Source organism: Tursiops truncatus, chromosome 7, assembly GCF_011762595.2.
Source record: "Tursiops truncatus isolate mTurTru1 chromosome 7, mTurTru1.mat.Y, whole genome shotgun sequence".
Taxonomy (NCBI): domain Eukaryota; kingdom Metazoa; phylum Chordata; class Mammalia; order Artiodactyla; family Delphinidae; genus Tursiops; species Tursiops truncatus.
This window is the reverse complement of record NC_047040.1, coordinates 12,943,491-12,961,002: the sequence shown is the minus strand read 5'-3', so window position 1 is coordinate 12,961,002 and position 17,512 is coordinate 12,943,491. Positions and strand designations below refer to the sequence as shown.

Here is a 17,512-nt window from a genome sequence, read left to right as displayed (position 1 = left end):
ATCAATCTGCCACGTGCATTAGTGATGTCTAGCCCAATTCAGGTAGATAAATTATTCCCTAAGTGTTGGTTGCCTGTCACTCAAATCACAATACCAATAATACATGCCATGCTGAATTTCCCCTGACTCATGATGAGTTTTTTTCACAGGGTTAGACTGGACTAACAGGTGAAAGAGAAGAATGATGTCTGTCTGAATGAACACTACCAGCAGCAGCCAGAAGGATAGATAACTGGAGACCTAAGCAATAGAATAGGACACTGTGAACCAATCTAACAAAAATAAGCTGGCAGGGAGTAATCCAACTAAACATCATTGCCAAAAGTGTCAGCTAAAAATGCAACCGGAAAAGTGTGTAGTCAATACAGATCTTGCAAAGCCAGATGAGAGCATTACTGTAGTGTAGAGAGATCCATCACGGGAAAACAGGCACAAGACAAGAAAGATAAAAAGGAATGAGAAACAGAGTAACTAGTTACTTCCATGAATATTTTAATTACAGCATCTAGTTTGGTTTCTACCCATGAACAATTCTACTTAATGATGGATTCCATAACTAACATCCTTCCCCATAGCCAGCTGTCAGAGCATTCATTATTATAAGCAGATGCTTTTAAAAAAATCTTATTTTATATTGGAATATAGTTGATTTACAATGTTGTATAGTTTCAGATGTACAACAAAGTGATTTAGGTATACAGATACACATATCTATTCTTTTTTCAGATTCTTTTCCCATATAGGTTATTATAGAATATTGGGTAGAGTTCCCTGTGCTATACAGTAGGTCCTTGTTGATTATCTATTTTATGTAATGTGTCTATTAAACAGATACTTTTTCAAGACACAATATAATGCACCCTGTGAGACTCTGGTTTGAATTGACACCATGTGATTTTTCTAAAGAAGTCTGTCAGTTTCACATATGACTGGAAAACAAAAGCACCCCTTTTCACCTATAGGGGAAGGGAAAGTCTTCTATCACCCCTTACAAGATTAAAAGTGTCTAAGGAGATATCATGCATTTAAGAGAGTATTTTGAAATGAGGTGGGGACTCTAAGCCTGTACTGTTCCATGATTGCATTAAAGTGGAAGAATGAAAGATTAGGCCCGTATTGGGTTTAGGAAGAATGCCGCTTGCGGATTTGTCATTAATGCAGTGACCCTGTCTGCCCAAGCCTTTCCATTTCAATGTGACTTAGAATTGTAAAATGAAGTCAGCTTAAAGGTGTCAACACACCCTGTGTAAGTTGCCTTCAGCAAAAACCTCTATCTTTAATTTAACACAACTGGCAATCTTGGTTTGAGACAGACTGTGATTTAGTTAATATGAAAACAGATGACCTCTGTCACCCCGGAGTTGAATGAGAAGCTCAGTTCAGGCTTGATGGCATGTATGAACTATTGTAGGAATGATAACCTGGGAACAAAATGAAATGGCCTCAATGAACACGTGGAAGAATGGACGTATCCCCCTTCTTATGGCCTGATCTCCTGGACACGTGTATGCGTGTTTATTTTTTAAAGATGAGCTTTAATAATGCATGCATGTTATGTTACCTCAGTCACACAGATAAAACTCGTTTTAATGAACAGGCTCAGCATAATCAACCTGATGCAATAAGACTATCTCCACGTGTCAACTAGCAGCTCTTGTTAGGTCCTCATAAGGACACAACATATCCTGGCAGACAAGAAATAGCATGTAATGGAAACACTCACTACTTTCAACTCCTTGAGTAGTCAGTTTAGTTAATAAAAATCTCATTTTAGTTTAGTCAGTTTAGTTAGTTTAGTCAGTTTAGTTTAGTCAGTTTAGTCAGTTTAGTCAGTTTAGTCAGTTTAGTTAATAAAAATCTCTTTTACTACATGGATCATGAGATATCATCAATGATGGAAATAAATTATCTTTTTAGAAAACTTTCTAAAGTGAAGATTTGGACACATTTTACTCCTCAAGTGGACCATATAATCCCTAAGATACTTGATGAAATGCAACGTCATGTGTTTAAGATCGGACTTAAAAAAGTCAACATTTTATTTAATTTTTGTTTATATTCATGTCTGAACTTTGGAGAAAAAAAGACGTTTCCCTCAATCCTTTTAAATTCATTCAGATAGATGTTTTAAAATGAGTGAAGAAAATGTTATTTTGTATTCAAAATGATAGTGGGACAATGAATTAAAATTTCATCAAATTATTTTTCTTCTCAGGTATAAAGACGTCACATTCATCAAAAATCCCACTTGCATACTTTCTATATATGATCTCCAGCCTCAGTTTGTCTTACTTAAGCCCTAATTATCATCTATGAGCAAGGCAAATAGCCACATAAATAATACAGCTCACACATATAAACTGTAGGAAGAGCCCTCTGTTGTACTGGTTTATAAATTAGCATAGGAATTTTTGAACAATGGCTTTTGAGACTTAGAATCATTGGGACCATGGAATGAATATAAAATGAGGCAAAAGACAGGAAAGTATAATTTGAGGGAATTCTAAAGCCCTTAAGCTTGACTTCTGTAGTTGAGAGAGGTAAATATAAGTAATTGCATTGGCTGCCAATGCTCTTATGATACTTATATTGCAGATATTTATTCTTAATTAATTATTATTTATTTTTGGATGCATTGAGTCTTCGTTGCTGCATGCGGGCTTCCTCTAGTTGTGGTGAGCAAGGGTTACTCTTCGTTGTGGTGTGTGGGCTTCTCATTGCGGTGGCTTCTCTTGTTGCGGAACACGGGCTCTAGACACGTGGGCTTCAGTAGTTGTGGCACGTGGGCTCAGTAGCTGTGGCTCGCGGGCTCTAGAGCGCAGGCTCAGTAGTCGTGGTGCACAGGCTTAGTTGCTCCACAGCCTGTGGGATCTTCCTGGACCAGGGCTTGAACCCGTGTCCCCTGCATTGGCAGGCAGATTCTTAACCACTGTGCCACCAGGAAAGCCCCTACTGCAGATATTTAAATGTGGGCAGGACTTAGTCCTCCTAAACCAAAGCAGCAAATGGAAATAAATCAGATAAAAAATAAGGTGAAAGTGAAATGGGAGAATAGAGGTCAGAGAAATCTTAGCCAAGTCACTAAAATGCTAGACTGTGTTCCCGTCTTCTCCAGTCTCTGAATTTATAAGTAAGTTTGCAAAATGCTTGTCAAGAGTAGTCATTAAAAGAATCCTTGCAGTTTTACAAAGTAAGCCAAAAATAATTTGAAGCTATTTCCATCGTACTAAAAGTTGTATGCTTAAACTGGCACTTAATCACTACGGTAACATTGCTTTTCTAGAAACCAAACTTTTGGCAACCTCAACAATTGAAATTAATGTTTTAAGGGAGAGAACTTTTAATAAAAAAGAGACAGAAACATGTCAGGTGCCTGGCAAGTGAGTGTCTTTGGAGTGGCCGTGTCTTCTCCCACTATGAGTCAATCAGACACAGCTGTGACACAGCTACAGGACAAGGGAGCTCATGGGTTCACACAAAAGGTACAGTCATCTATATGGTTTATTTCAAACTAGTCAACTTGGCATATCAGGATTTCTATTTTTATTTTAGTTCTCTGTGTGTGTGTGTGTGTGTGTGTGTGTGTGTGCGCTCGCGTGCGTTTGAGCCATTGATGTCTTGATGGATTACACACAGAGCATTTCTCACCAGGAATTTATCCAACAAGTAAGGGCACTTTGGTTATTAAATTGAGGTCTCATGTTAGAGGCCATTAGGCAAATTATTTAGTGCATTCTGCTTTAGAAGGCAAGGGCACAAGTACAGTGTTTTATAACTGGTTAATTTCATGCTGCAGTTAAATTCTTGACACACACTTGGAATGGGAAACAATGTGGAGGGGAAAATTGAAGAAAGCTTTCTATTGTCAAGTTTCTGTTTGAAAATAGACCTTTCAAAAGAGGTTTATCTAATACATTTAAGGAGTCACATCTTTTGTCGTATGGTAGGATGGAAACTACCTGTTGTGTAGAGAATAATCCAAGCAGAGATAAATGTTTGGGGTTTTAGATTTGTTTTATTTTTAGATTTTATACAACTTTATTAGAATTGTAATAGATTTTAGCAGGTACTTTAACGAAGTAGGCAAATACTTTTTAATAATGAAATTGGACTAATTCAATATACATGTTACATAAATGTCTAATTTTCAGTTTGATGGCTGGATTAGGAGAAAGTAGAATTATTAGTGTGTGTGTGTGTGTGTGTGTGTGTGTGTGTGTGTGTGAGAGAGAGAGAGAGAGAGAGAGGGAGAGAATATTAAAATTTAAACTCAAGTTTAAATTCGTTACAGTGGGAAACATCCATACGAAGGAAAAATAAGGAAGTAGCTTGTCAGGGATAAATTCTTAATAATTGAAATCAAAAGAAAACTATTATGTCCTCTGGAAAGTTAATTTCATGTTATACCTCTCTCTTTTTTCTTTTCTTTTCTTTTTCTACTCATTTAGTATTGTCATCTGAGCCCATAGTATAGTAGAGCAGATAAAAGTGTGATCCACAGCATCAGACTTCTTTCTAGGACAAATTTTGTTCCTAACTCCTGGCTGTGTAATCATGGACAAAGTGTTCAAGCTCTCTGGGCTGCAGGTTTTTCCATGATAAAGCAGTGATGATAATAATAGTGTCTACAGCTCATGATGTTATAAGAAACCAATGACATCAGGCATGCAGAGGGCTTAAAACAGAACTCGTAGCACCAATTGAATGGTAACTTATCCACTGAAATATTCACAGCATGAAGGCAGGACCTTTGCTTCACTTCACTGTATCTTCAACACCTGGAACAGTAGATGTTCAATAAGTATATTTGAATGATTTATTGAATGTTTTATTGATATTATGAGACCTTATTCATGGGTTAATAGGCAGTTAGTGATGTGGCATAATTTGAGGGTATGCTAATGTAACTCTCACCCTGTGGAAATCTCTTTTTAAATATAACCAATACTATATATCTCAAAAGCATAAAATTATTCTTTTGGCTCGCATTGGTTTACTCTTTGTAAGGCAAGTGAAGAGACAACATAGTAGTCATAGTCATATTAGCATTAGTCAGTTTTGCCTTCCTGTGAATGATTTATTACATCCATTCCTAATAATAGGTTAGAGAGCAGTATTCTTTTAAGGGGTTATAAAAGAGACAAAGAGGTTGTGAATTAAAAGGAGTGGCAATGGGCTGGTAACAAACCCCCTATTTTATCGATACAATTTTTCTCAGACTTAGATCAATATGTAATGTCAGCCAGAGGGAAAGTGGGCTCCCTGAACATAGAGCAAATTGTTGCTGAATTAAGAAAGAGAAGCCAAACCGTTTCCTGGTATAACTGACCTAAATTATCTCCTTTAATTTTTTGTTGCATAATAGAAAACAGAAGACAGTTGGGCAATAAAATATGGAATCTTTGAATAAGAGAAATGGAAAGTTTAAAAACGTACTAAGGATCTCTGAACAAATAAAATGCTTCACATCCTACGATCCTCTCCATGAAACTCCAAATAGGTAGATGAATATTAAGGAATATCTAGATTGGGTAAATTTTCAATGTTACCCAGATAATCACCATTCAGTAATTAACACCTGAGAAACTGTCAACAAATGGGTCATCTTTTTATACAATACTTAGTGAGGGGCTTCCCTGGTGGCGCAGTGGTTGAGAATACGCCTGCCAATGCAGGGGACACAGGTTCGAACCCTGGTCCGATCCCCCATCCTGCGGAGCAACTGGGCCCGTGCGCCACAATTACTGAGCCTGTGCTCTAGAGCCCGTGCTCTGCAACAAGAGAAGCCACCACAGTGAGAAGCCTGAGCACCACAGTGAAGAGTAGCCTCCGCTCGCCGCAATTAGAGAAAGCCTACGGCAGCAATGAAGACCAAACACAGCCAAAAATAAATAAATAAACTAAATAAATTAAAAAAAAATACTAGTGAGAATGCAAATAATGGCACTCTATAAAACTGTAGGGCTTCCCTGGTGGCGCAGTGGTTGAGAGTCCGCCTGCCGATGTAGAGGACACGGGTTCGTGCCCCGATCTGGGAAGATTCCACATGCCACGGAGCGGCTAGGCCCGTGAGTCATGGCCGCTGAGCCTGCGCGTCCGGAGACTGTGCTCCGCAACGGGAGAGGCCACAACAGTGAGAGGCCCGCGTACTGCAAAAAAAAACAAAAAACAAACAAACAAAAAAAATGTGTAATTGTAGTCAGATTTATTTATCCTCAAATTATCTCAGTTTCCTCACTGATGAAAATCACAGGCATAATGCCCTCCTTGTTGGATGGCAGTGAAGATTGAATGGAATATCAGTATTGCCAGAGCGACCACTACTCTCCAGCCATGGAGGGATGTGTGCTTCCCCCCGAAGTTCAGCCTCTTGTACTTCGAACCATTCATGACCTGGTCTGAGACAGGTCCCTGTGATTCCTTCAAGACTCAGCTCAGGCAGTATTTCTGAAAACTTCGCTGGCTTTCAGGCACTCTTGTTTAGTCTTTCTTATTTGCTTCCATAGTACTCTATAATTCTACATTTGATGCACCTTCTGTAATTATTTCCATATGTAAAACTAAAACAGCCAAATAATGGCCAGACCCTGGCACAGAGTCCCATTGAAACAAATGGAAGTTTAATAACTTGGAATAATTGTAAAGTGGTACAGATCTTTGCTGGAATCTCTCCAAGAATAGCCAAAGGGCCATTTCCTTCAGAAAACCTAACACAGTGACTCTCCTTTCCATCTGTACACTCCTAATAGTCCCCATACCAGACAACCTAGCTCTCCTCTCTCCACTACCCTCCTCTCTGACTAAGCAGTTGATTGTGTAAATCAAGATAACTGGCTATTGGGGTCTTATGGGGAAGCAAGGCAGGTTCATTTTTCCCCCTTCATTCTTTGTGTAGTACCTGAACTCTGCTCAAGAGAGCAGGTCCCTGGATTAGCCTTGCAACACAGCATTCTTCCTCCTTGGGAAGTGAAGAAGGGAAGTTTAAAATCATTTATAGTTTAAATTCTTCGTTTTTGTCCCAGTCATATACTTGACTATTCCTCTCTCTTCGCTGTTAAATTGAGTTCCTTCTCAGTATTGGTATTAAGATGGAGTTGGGAAAAATGGCAGATTGGTGTTCCAAACATCATTTTGCAGCTCTGCTTTTTAGGAACCTCCTCCCTTCTACCTTTACTTTCCTACTCAGGTATCCTTTAGTCCATGGACCAGCAAACATTTTCAGATGGTCGTTACTTTAGGCTTTGAGGACCATAAAGACTCTGTGGCAACTACTCAACTTTGCTTTTGAAACGTGAAAGCACCTTCAACAAAACTTAAACCAATGATCATGACAGCCTTCCAATAAAACTTTATTTAGAAAAACAGGAAGAGGACCAGGTTTGACCTGTGGGCCATTAGTTTTCCAAACCCTGCTGGTCTATGCATTGGTTTTTGCTGATCTAAGTGGTACCATCAAGGCCAATTCTTCTGAAAGGATTTTCACAGGTATTCTGCCTTCCCCAAACATGGGATTTGAAAGCATCAAGAAACTGGGCTTTAGAACTATATTTGCTGTCGAGTTCTTTAGTTGGATTACTGATCCAGATGCAAAATAAAGCTTCAAGAGCACTTTGGGGGACGTGTTGAAATTCTAGGATAGCTAGTGTTCAAGAATGTACATAGTGTAAGAAAGAAAGATGTAAACAATCATAAAGAGATCACAATAGCAACTGACATTGACTTAATGCTTATTTCATACCAGATCTTATACATTTTCTACATGCTGTGTCTATTTAACCCAAATGATATTCCCATGAGGTAGAGTCTATCATTTGCTCCATTTCACAGGTATAGAAGCTGAGTCTTTGAGACTTTAAGAAATTTGGCAAGATCACATAGTGACGGGCAGGGCTGGGCTAGAGCTCAGGTATATCTGACTTCTACAAACAATTCTGAGTAAGAAGAGAATAAATATAGTGAGAAATAATGCATTATTTTGGCAGTGGGATTTAGGGGTGGGAATGGCCCACCCATCAGTTGCTTCTCCTTGAGCCAATCTGACAGGCCACTTGGGCAACTTCAGGATTCCAAATTCATGAACCGAGTGCTTCGCTTGCCTTTTACATAGTGACACTGCAGAGAGCAGAGAGGACCTTCTGAGCTCTCAGAAAGAGCCGGGAAGGCTCCAAACCCACGATCTAGTTTTCAGAGCAGCTTTTACATCAAATTCCTAATGATGTCTTCATATTTGCACAAAGTTCAGTACATCTGGAATTTCTTACAATGTCTGTGATATTTTGAAGAACGAAAACAACAAGAATCATTTTCTTGTGAAATAAAAACTATTCAGGTAGCTAAGAACTCCTTTATAATATAAGCCTCAACATAGCAAACGAGGAAACAGTGAAACTGGTTAATATATTTTTAAATTGTATGCTGGTAAACCATTGACCATTTTAAGATAAACTCTTTATATTTGAGAAGAAAATAATAAATGATGTGGCACTTCTGCTTACTGAATCTAGCATAAGTGCTGAATATTTAACCAAAGCCCCTTAAAGCTTCCTCTTCCAGTGAATTCTTTATAGAATTAATTTGAATTCTGGTGCATCTATGCTAAAGCAGCATATCAGGAAAAAAAAAAAAAACACAACAACTCAGTTGCACACTATGTACTTACCATGGCAACCCCGGCATCACATGGTGCACATGCTAGTCTGGAAGCAAAGAGCTTCATGGGCTCTTAAGCAGACACACACCAGACTCCCGGCCACGTGACTTTGCCTACAGTCCGCAGCCTTTGCCAAGGAAATGTGTCAGCGTAAACTGATAAACTCCGGGTTCTTCTGACTCCTGCAATTCTCTGCTTTCTTTAGATCTGCTCACTCATCTTCTCTCTCTCTTTTTTCCCCTCCCTTCCTCCCTCCCTCTCTCAGTTACTTTCACTTATTGTAGTTACGGAATGCAATAGCTGAAGGTTTATTTACCATCTCAGATTGTCTCAAAATAATCCTTTCTAGTGACATCTCCATGACTGGGGAAAAAAAAAAATGTTTGGCAATGTTCAGGGCCTTATTAATTTCCCTATCAGTGTCTTAGAATACGAATAACATGCAACATTTCCAAAGACTGACAAAAAATCAGAAATGTCCATAGCATAAATGATTGAAATTTGCACAAATGATTTAGATTCTCTTCTGCAATTTTTGTGGGGATATTATTTGTTTAGCCATTATTTTAACAGAATCAAAGTTATTTATTAAGTAAAAAGTGATTTATTCATTTTATGAAAACCAAAACCAAAGATAACTACAGGCACAAATAGGAAAACAAAGCAAACAAAACGAAATAAAATTTTCAAACCAAGCAGTGCATATCAATTCTATCTCTTGAAAAAATACAGTGGCTCCATCCCAGACTAGTGTTTTAAATCCCAGACTAGTATTTTAACCCACTTGGATTAAACACACCACAGTTACATGTGCTCCGTATTCTACTGCTATAGAGGAATGAAACCACATCCGCAAACGGTATACTCTTGGCATTCTCTCAGATTTTCAGTTTATGGGTTAGTTTTATTAATAAAATTCTCTACTTTAATTCCTTACTGGGACTCTCCCCCTCTAGTTTAGCTGCAAGAATATAAACGTAGCAGATTTTATGAATAGGCAACTCCCAAGATGCTATGTAGGGTAATTAATGAATCTCGTGATTTGTGGTAAGGCTTTTGAACTTCAAGGCAGTCCATTTTCAATTTCCAATGCTAGTCAATCAGGTTTGAATGTTATTTCACAAGAAATCACGTTTATGTGCAAATGTTTTTAATTAACAACCATTGAGTAATTGCCTACCCACTCTCTTTCCTCTCCCCCACACCTCTCTCTTTCTATTTCTCTCTCTGTCTCTGTCTCTGTCTCTCTCTCTCAAATGAGCTTGTTTGCTTACAACCATTTTGGAAATGATCCAGAACAAAATATCATTAGCATGTTCCAGGAACTCATTTGCAAATGGATTTATGCATTAAGAGGCCCACTTATAAGACAAGCAGGGCCGTGCTGCATCTACTGTGAAAATAGCAGAAAGGTTGAGGAACGGAGCGTAGGAAGAGTTGACCAAAAGCGCCCATCAATGAGCGAAGTCTGATGTTCACACAAAATAGAATTAAATGTAAGATAATAATAAACAATATTTTAAAGATATACACTGCAAACGTGTAATTGTTTAATTCAGTATTCATAAAAAGCCATTTCTTTTGAAAATAATGTTAACGTTGTATTTTCTCCCTTTGCCAAAACCCTAGAATAGGGACAATTACTGAAAAAATTATAGTCAGTCCTAAATTAAACAAGAAATGTATAGCCAAATATTTTCAAAGAGCAAATTTTAAATATTTTAAAATTTTACAGTAGATACTGTAGTAAATATGGTATATACACATATTTTAGTTTGTCCCCTAAAAGTCAGGAGGTAAAGTCCTAAAACTAAGTGATTTAATGCTTTTCAAATATTTTTTTCAAATGATCCTGAATATAAATTACTTAAAAAAATGTTATAGTCAAGCCGTGTGAACCTGAAAATGTCAGCTGTTTCATTAAGCTGTATTTTGCAAAGATCAGTATTTATGGGATGTAGAACTGACTGTGAATAGAATGAGTGGGAAAAACATGTACCTCTCTAACTATTAAACCATGAGCCAATATAGCTTAATAAAAAGATGACTGTCATTGGGCTGCCTATGAGTTTCTCCTGTTCAGTCATAAGGGAGGGTTTATGTGAATATTCAATAGAAGTGCTCTTCCTTTGTGTTACCTTCAGAGGAGTTATGGAGAAGAACATAGCAAAGGTTTTCTTCTGTGATGTGTAGGATGGTACATAAGACCATTGAGTACCCAGTGAGGATGCTGCAAGGGGTGGGATTGGGAGCATGAGCATTGTAAGTGGCCTCAGGGGCAGCTGCCACTCTGCCCTCTGCTACAGCAGCTTCCTAGCGGGCTTGAAAGCTGCTTAGGGATTTCTATCAGCCAACAGCCATGGTAGGACAAGTTTTCCACACATAAATTAGGGGAATAAACCTCTTTCTTTCTTAGAATTCTAGCAGAACTTTGAGTATTTTAAGGCAAGAGGGAGCTGTTCTTTGATTTAGGAAGTGTGATGGTGTGTTAAAAGGAAATACTTAAAAAACATGTTTTAGGTTTCCATAATAGGGGAAGCAGTTCCTTTATTTTGGAAATGTTCATGCATTCAACCAATACTGATTGATTGTCCATTCCGTCCCTGCATTAATAATAGGCACTGGAATGTACATCACGAACTCGGAGGTGCTCTATTAAACCAGCTGGTATTTCCTGATAATGCATTTTCTTTGTGAGCTTTCTCTTCTGAAGACTATGCACCATGTTACTTCATAATAGACAAATATACGGATGGTGCCATTGCTGTAGATTGTACAAGCCTCTATATTATAATTTAACACATCTAATGTGCTTCTTTAAATAAATCAGTGCACACACATACATATATATACACATCTACATAGAGGGAAAACGGATATTAGTATGATTGAAAAGCAGCTTGAGAACTTGAGACCCTTCAGATATGATCAGACTTGCCTATCTGTACCAGACATCAATGCTGAATCCGCCCTTCTTTGTGGGAGCTCTGTTTGTCTCAGGAGCTATTGTACAACCCGCTGAGAATGCTCTCTGAGGCGAGCCTGCAGAGTGTCCTGGGATAGGAGACGATTATCGTATTTCATGATACTGCTCTTCCTGCGTCCTGACCCATGGTTTGTAACTTCTTTACTAGCCTCTTATACATATGTTTTCTTTGTTTTGCTTCTTTTAGAGACATTTCTCCTCTGAATTTTCAGCCCTGATAGCTGTTATTTGCCCTCAAAGATCTTCTGTAATCAAATAAACATTGAATGTAAACTAAACGAAGAGATAACTAAAATATCATTATATTTTATTCAATATAGACAAAGGATTAGGTAAGAGAGGGAAAGTGACCTATGTAAAGGGCTACAAAAATATGTCTTCTTAAACTCAGCTGTCCTTGCATTATAAACACAAACGAGGATGAATTGAAATGGAGACCGTGAGAGTCAAATGATGTGTTACACATCAGTTAAAGTCTTTGAAAGTAGTCAAAATGGAGGCTAAATGGGCTTAATTTTTTAATTTGACTTGACTGGTCAAATACTCAAATCTCCTTATGCCCATAGCTACAATCTGCGTATTGATTTAGTTTCCTTTTGGCAGAATAAATTGCATATCACTCTTAATTATTAAAATGCTTATGAATTTTCAACACATGGTTATTCCTTTTACTAATTAATTTCTCCGTAAATTATCCACTTTGATAATCTAAAGGGATGAATTTATATGATAGCAGTTGCCCTTCTTGGCTTTATTTCTCAGTCATACTTATGCATGTGCATACAAACCCAAGCATATAGCCTGCACTCATTCAGTTATTACACATACATTTATTATTGGACTACATATCATATTGGCAAAGAACTTGGACCCTGGAAACAGACAGATCTGGATTTAAGTTTTGGCTCCACCACTTACCCCTTTGGAGCATCAATTTACTGGTTTGTAAAAGGGAGATACTTGATATTACCTCCTTCGTGGGAGGGTTGCAAGGGTTCAATGTAATGTGCCAGGTATTAATTACTAGTAAATGTAAAATATAATTATATACTGATCACCTACTAGGTGCCAGGCACTGGGACTTGCAACTGTGCTGCGGACTTCTTACTGGACTCCCTGTCTGTAGTTCCTACACCCCACATTTAGTCAATTTAACATGCCACAGCCAAATTAATTGGTCAGATGAAGTCTCTTCCTGACATTTTTGTGCTTTCCTTTTGCCTGTAAACTAAAGGTCAAACAGTCCTTCGTCCAACGTTCAAAATAAATTAGTTTGCTAGGTCTGCTATAAGAAAGTACAGTAAACTGGATGGTTTAAAATACAGAAATTTATTGTCTCACAGTTCTGGGAGCTAAAAGTCCAATATCCAAGTGTCAGCAGTGTTGGTTCCTCCTGAGGGCTGTGAGGATGGATCTGTTTCCTGCCTCTGTCTTATCTTCCGGTGGCTTGCTGGTGACCTTTGGCATTTCTTGACTTGGAGGTACATCACTTCCATCACTGCCTTCATCTTCACATGGTGTTTTCCCAGTGTGTGTCTATGTCCAGATTTCCCCTTTTCATAAGGACCCTAGTCACATTGGGTTAGGATCTCACCCTGCTCCAATAGGACGTCATATTAACATCTGCAATGATCCTATTTCCAAATAAGGTCACATTATGAGGTACTGGAAGCTAGGATTTCAACATATGAATTTGAAGCGGGGGGGGGGGCATCATTTAATTCATGACATAAAACGTGCCATAACCTGACTCTGATCATTTCCCTCCATATGGTAAAAAAAAAAAAATGCTTGCTTACCTCCACACATACTATACTTACCTGCCTTTTATAAGCATAAAAAATATCAAGGTGCCCTTTTCCATAGTTCTAGTTCTGAGGTCAAATTCTGCCTGCTTAATAGGTATTCCTTGTCTCCAGGACCTGGGTCTATTCTGCCATCCAATTCCTGCTTAAAAGATTCTCCTTCTCTGAACTCCTGCCATACGAGACCTTCATGCCCTTAGCTGGGATCGGGTGGTGGCGCTTAGGGTGTGGATACCCACAGGGGCAACAGATGGCTTGAGTAACCCAATGAATTATCAGAATGGAACAGGCTACATGAAGGAAAAGATGAACTGAGCTGTGAAATGCAAAATAGAATTCAGCAAACGATACTGCACCCAAAGAATATAAATTAGAATCATCTTGTTGATTTGGTGTCTAGATTCTAAAACCGGGCATCTGTGACTTCTGAAAAGGTGTTATGCTGGGCTGGAATATGGGCACTTTTCACGTCCTCCTCCAAAGCCACTTGGAATGGCTTAATCGTATCAGTAAAAGCTTATGTTTACAGAGGAGTCAGTGTGTGACAGGTGTAAGGGAATTTCCTGCTTCTTCATGTTCTAATCAGCTAAAGATAAGAGCTGCTATAAAACATCAGTATTACCATAATTGGGGGGTAGGTTTGTGTCAGCATGAGCTAAAAGGCAACTAGGTTGTCCCTTTCTATAAATAAAACCATCACATCTGGCTCTAATATCTGGGGATGTTTGGTTCTCCATTCTCAGAACACACTGCTTGTAGATCACAATTGTTCCATTGTTTTCCTCTTCAACTCACTATACAGAATAAAAGTAATACTACATGAATTCTTTGGGTTTCTCTCGGAAAAGAAGGGCGCTTCTCCACCATGTTAAATAAACTTAAATCAACATGTCTGCAAGTCTAAATGAGGTCTTTTTTACTAGACACAGACACTGGGCTATGTGCTTCATACACATTACCAACTTTGATCGACCTTTCAGATCAAGCATAAAGAGGTTAAGTAAGGTACCCAGTGACAAAGAGCTAATACGTGTCAGAAATCATATCAAACCTAAACCTGTCTGCTTTGAACCATTGCTTCATCTTAGCTCTCTTTCTCTAAGTAATTTATGGATGAGAATTTCAATTCAGGTAATTACAGATGAAATGATGGTTAATTATTTCTTTTTATTCCTCTGTCTGAACTAACATAGAACATACATATGGTTGAAATAAGCAGCTAAAAACATGATTGCTTTCTTGTGATTTCATGTGCATCTGTTTAGATCTTGAGTATGTTCCGAACAGCAAGTTTCACATTGTATCTTAGTTTGTGTCTCCTGGACCCTTTACTATGCCAAGTTCAGTACTGAGTACCTAGTAGGTGTGTTCAAAGTATTGGTTGGTTCTGAATATTCAATTTTACTGGGGACAAATTAGTTTTATTACATGTGGATAAAATTCTTCTGAAAACTACCACATTAAATAATGCCATAGATAAACTTGGGTATGAATACAGCGTTATTACAGTGGTTTTAAAAGTCTGCCACAGAACACAAGATTCTGGCAAGTGCCCTCGCTTTATCAAGATAGACACAGTTTCCCCTTCTTCACAGAGCACTGCCTTTGCTAGGGCACTCCAGTGATAGGCTCATCCCCTGAGCTCTGAACTGGGAATTCAAAGACCCTATTTGGCAAGTATTTTAAAATCATTGACAAATGACTGATGCTTTTTATAGGTCTTTGCATTGATTTCATTTCTAGAGATAAAAATATCAAAATGTTTCTGTAGATAATAACTCAGAGCTCACCTAATCTCCTTCTCTGTTTCTAAATGAAAGAATTAAGAATTAAAGATAGTAGGTATCTTTAAAATATAATCACCATAAGTCCAAGGGTGAAACAGGAAGACAATCTAAATGATTTGTTCATGCATCTACTCATTCACTCAACATGTATTTATTGAACACTGACCATTTTTTGGCATTAAGAATTATGATAGAGGGTCTACATGCTTTGGAAGAACATTTGGTTGTGAACCCAAACCAGAATTAGAGTGTCAAGTAAGGATTCCTGGGTGAAGTAATAAGTGAATTAAGACCTATATGATGGGTAGAAGTTACCCAGGATAAGATTAGGTAAAAGACTATTCTAGGCCAAAATGAGAAGTATGATCAGAAGCTCCAAAGAATAATGGGTTTGAGAAACTCAAAGTAGTTCAGTGGGATTGAAAGAAAATGTACTGGTTGAGTGAGATGTGCTGGAGATGAAAGCAAGGGCAAGATGATGTGTGCGTTCCTATGTGAGTCTGAGAGAGTTGACATGTTTGAGGGGTGGGGAGGAACCAGGTGAAGGCTTGAGGACTATGGGGAAGGTGTGGCATTGCTGACGTGCAGGCTGGGAGAGGGAGCTACATGTGCAAAGAGAGTGTCAGCGTCACTGAAGGCTGAGTTTAGCTTGGAGACCATGAATGCATGTCAACAAATTACCCCACTGGTGATGGCTTTTCTTCTTGTGCACAGGATCTTGGATTAGGCTGTGGAGAAGGCGAATTTATGTGAGTTGGGTTTTTGAAAGTTGGATTTAAATGGGACAAGAAGTTGAAGATATGGGAAAGAGTATAGATGTACAGATAGGTTATGGGATCTAAGCAAAATAAAGAAGATCATTAAGCCAGGAATGGCCTCATACTTAGAGAGAAAGTAGAAAGGCTAAAATCTGGAATTTCACTGAGGTTAAAATACAAGGGGGCAGATCATGAGCAATAGAAAGAATAAAAAGGAGAGCTGAAAGGATGGAAATTTGTGATCACAGACTAGGGAATCTGAATTTATTATTTTGGTGGTAGAGAGTTCTGGATCACTACAGATTTCAGGCTATAGCCATGGAGGCAGCTCATTAAAGTTAAACAGAAGCAGAAGTTGTTGGAAATGAGGACACCAAAGAAATGAGAGACAAGAATGAGCCAGTTTCCACTGAATATTGAATATTCCTAGAATGATGGCAAGATGTGGAGTGGATGGGGACACAGTGACCCACATACCCCATCCTCAATTAATGGGGGAGGGCTAAAAAAAAAGGAAAACCTAAGTAAATGCCATGAAATTCAAGGGACCAGCCATTTATCGCATGAGGATGGCAGGTTAAATGCCTGGAAGCAGCACTGTGCCCTCAGGGCTGCTGATTCCACCTTCAGATCATGGGGCCCATCAGGTAGAATAAATGAAGAGTTCCGTTTGTCACTAACGGTTAATGAGAGAATGATGCAGTGAAAAATCTCAGTTGGTAATTTCAGGCAATGCTGCAAAATACTGTTTTGACCAAATGATGTAGAGGTAAGCATGTGGACTCAGAAATATGGTGGTTTGGGTACAAATATCAGCAGAAAGGAAAACAAAGCAAAACAAGACAAGACAAAAACCACCTCTTTCTACGAAGAGTCTGTGGTTCTTTTCAGCTAAGGAGCCATAGGAAATACTCAGTAAAGACTTCTTAATGCATAAAGGATTTTATGAATATGGAACATGGGTAACAGAGTACAGGGTAGATTGGTTTAAGAACCAGAAAAATTATGTGAAGTTAAGATAAGCTCAAGGGGAGAGTGGGATAGACTGAAGTGCATGAAGGCTTGAGGAAAGACACAGAGTTTGGGAAAAAGGAAAAAAGTAGATTATTGTGGAGGACATTGTTACATCTGGGGCAGTGTCTGAGGATAGCTGAGCTGTGAGGTATGCTGAATTTATCTGATCTCAAATTTACCAAAAGATTTAGTTCTTCCAGGTCAGTGGAGGCAAGTTTGCCCAGAATTCTAAGAATCCTGCTCAGCTTGGGTTAATTGTACTTCTGATGGGAGACTCCTTATGCATAGAACATGGGAAAACCCCATTTTCCATTGTGTACATGAGTCCATGGGAATTTGGTTAACCTGAGGCCATCACTGAGGGACAGATCCACTCCTTGTATACAAACAGATCAGGTTCTGAGCCTGGAAGTCTGGGAGCAAAACCCTCACCAGGGGCAGGTCCACACCAGAGTGTAGGGAACTACACGACCAGGACTTGAGTGCCACTTGCAGATTAAGCTTCAGGCTGA

At 38.6% G+C, this 17,512-nt stretch overlaps 1 protein-coding gene across 1 annotated transcript in view; it reads left to right on the top strand.

Annotated features, from left to right (window-relative positions):
- The window catches only part of NYAP2 (neuronal tyrosine-phosphorylated phosphoinositide-3-kinase adaptor 2), a 251,838-nt gene that overhangs the window by 14,999 nt on the left and 219,327 nt on the right, over positions 1–17,512 (top strand). The gene's annotated exons all lie outside the window — the stretch shown is intronic.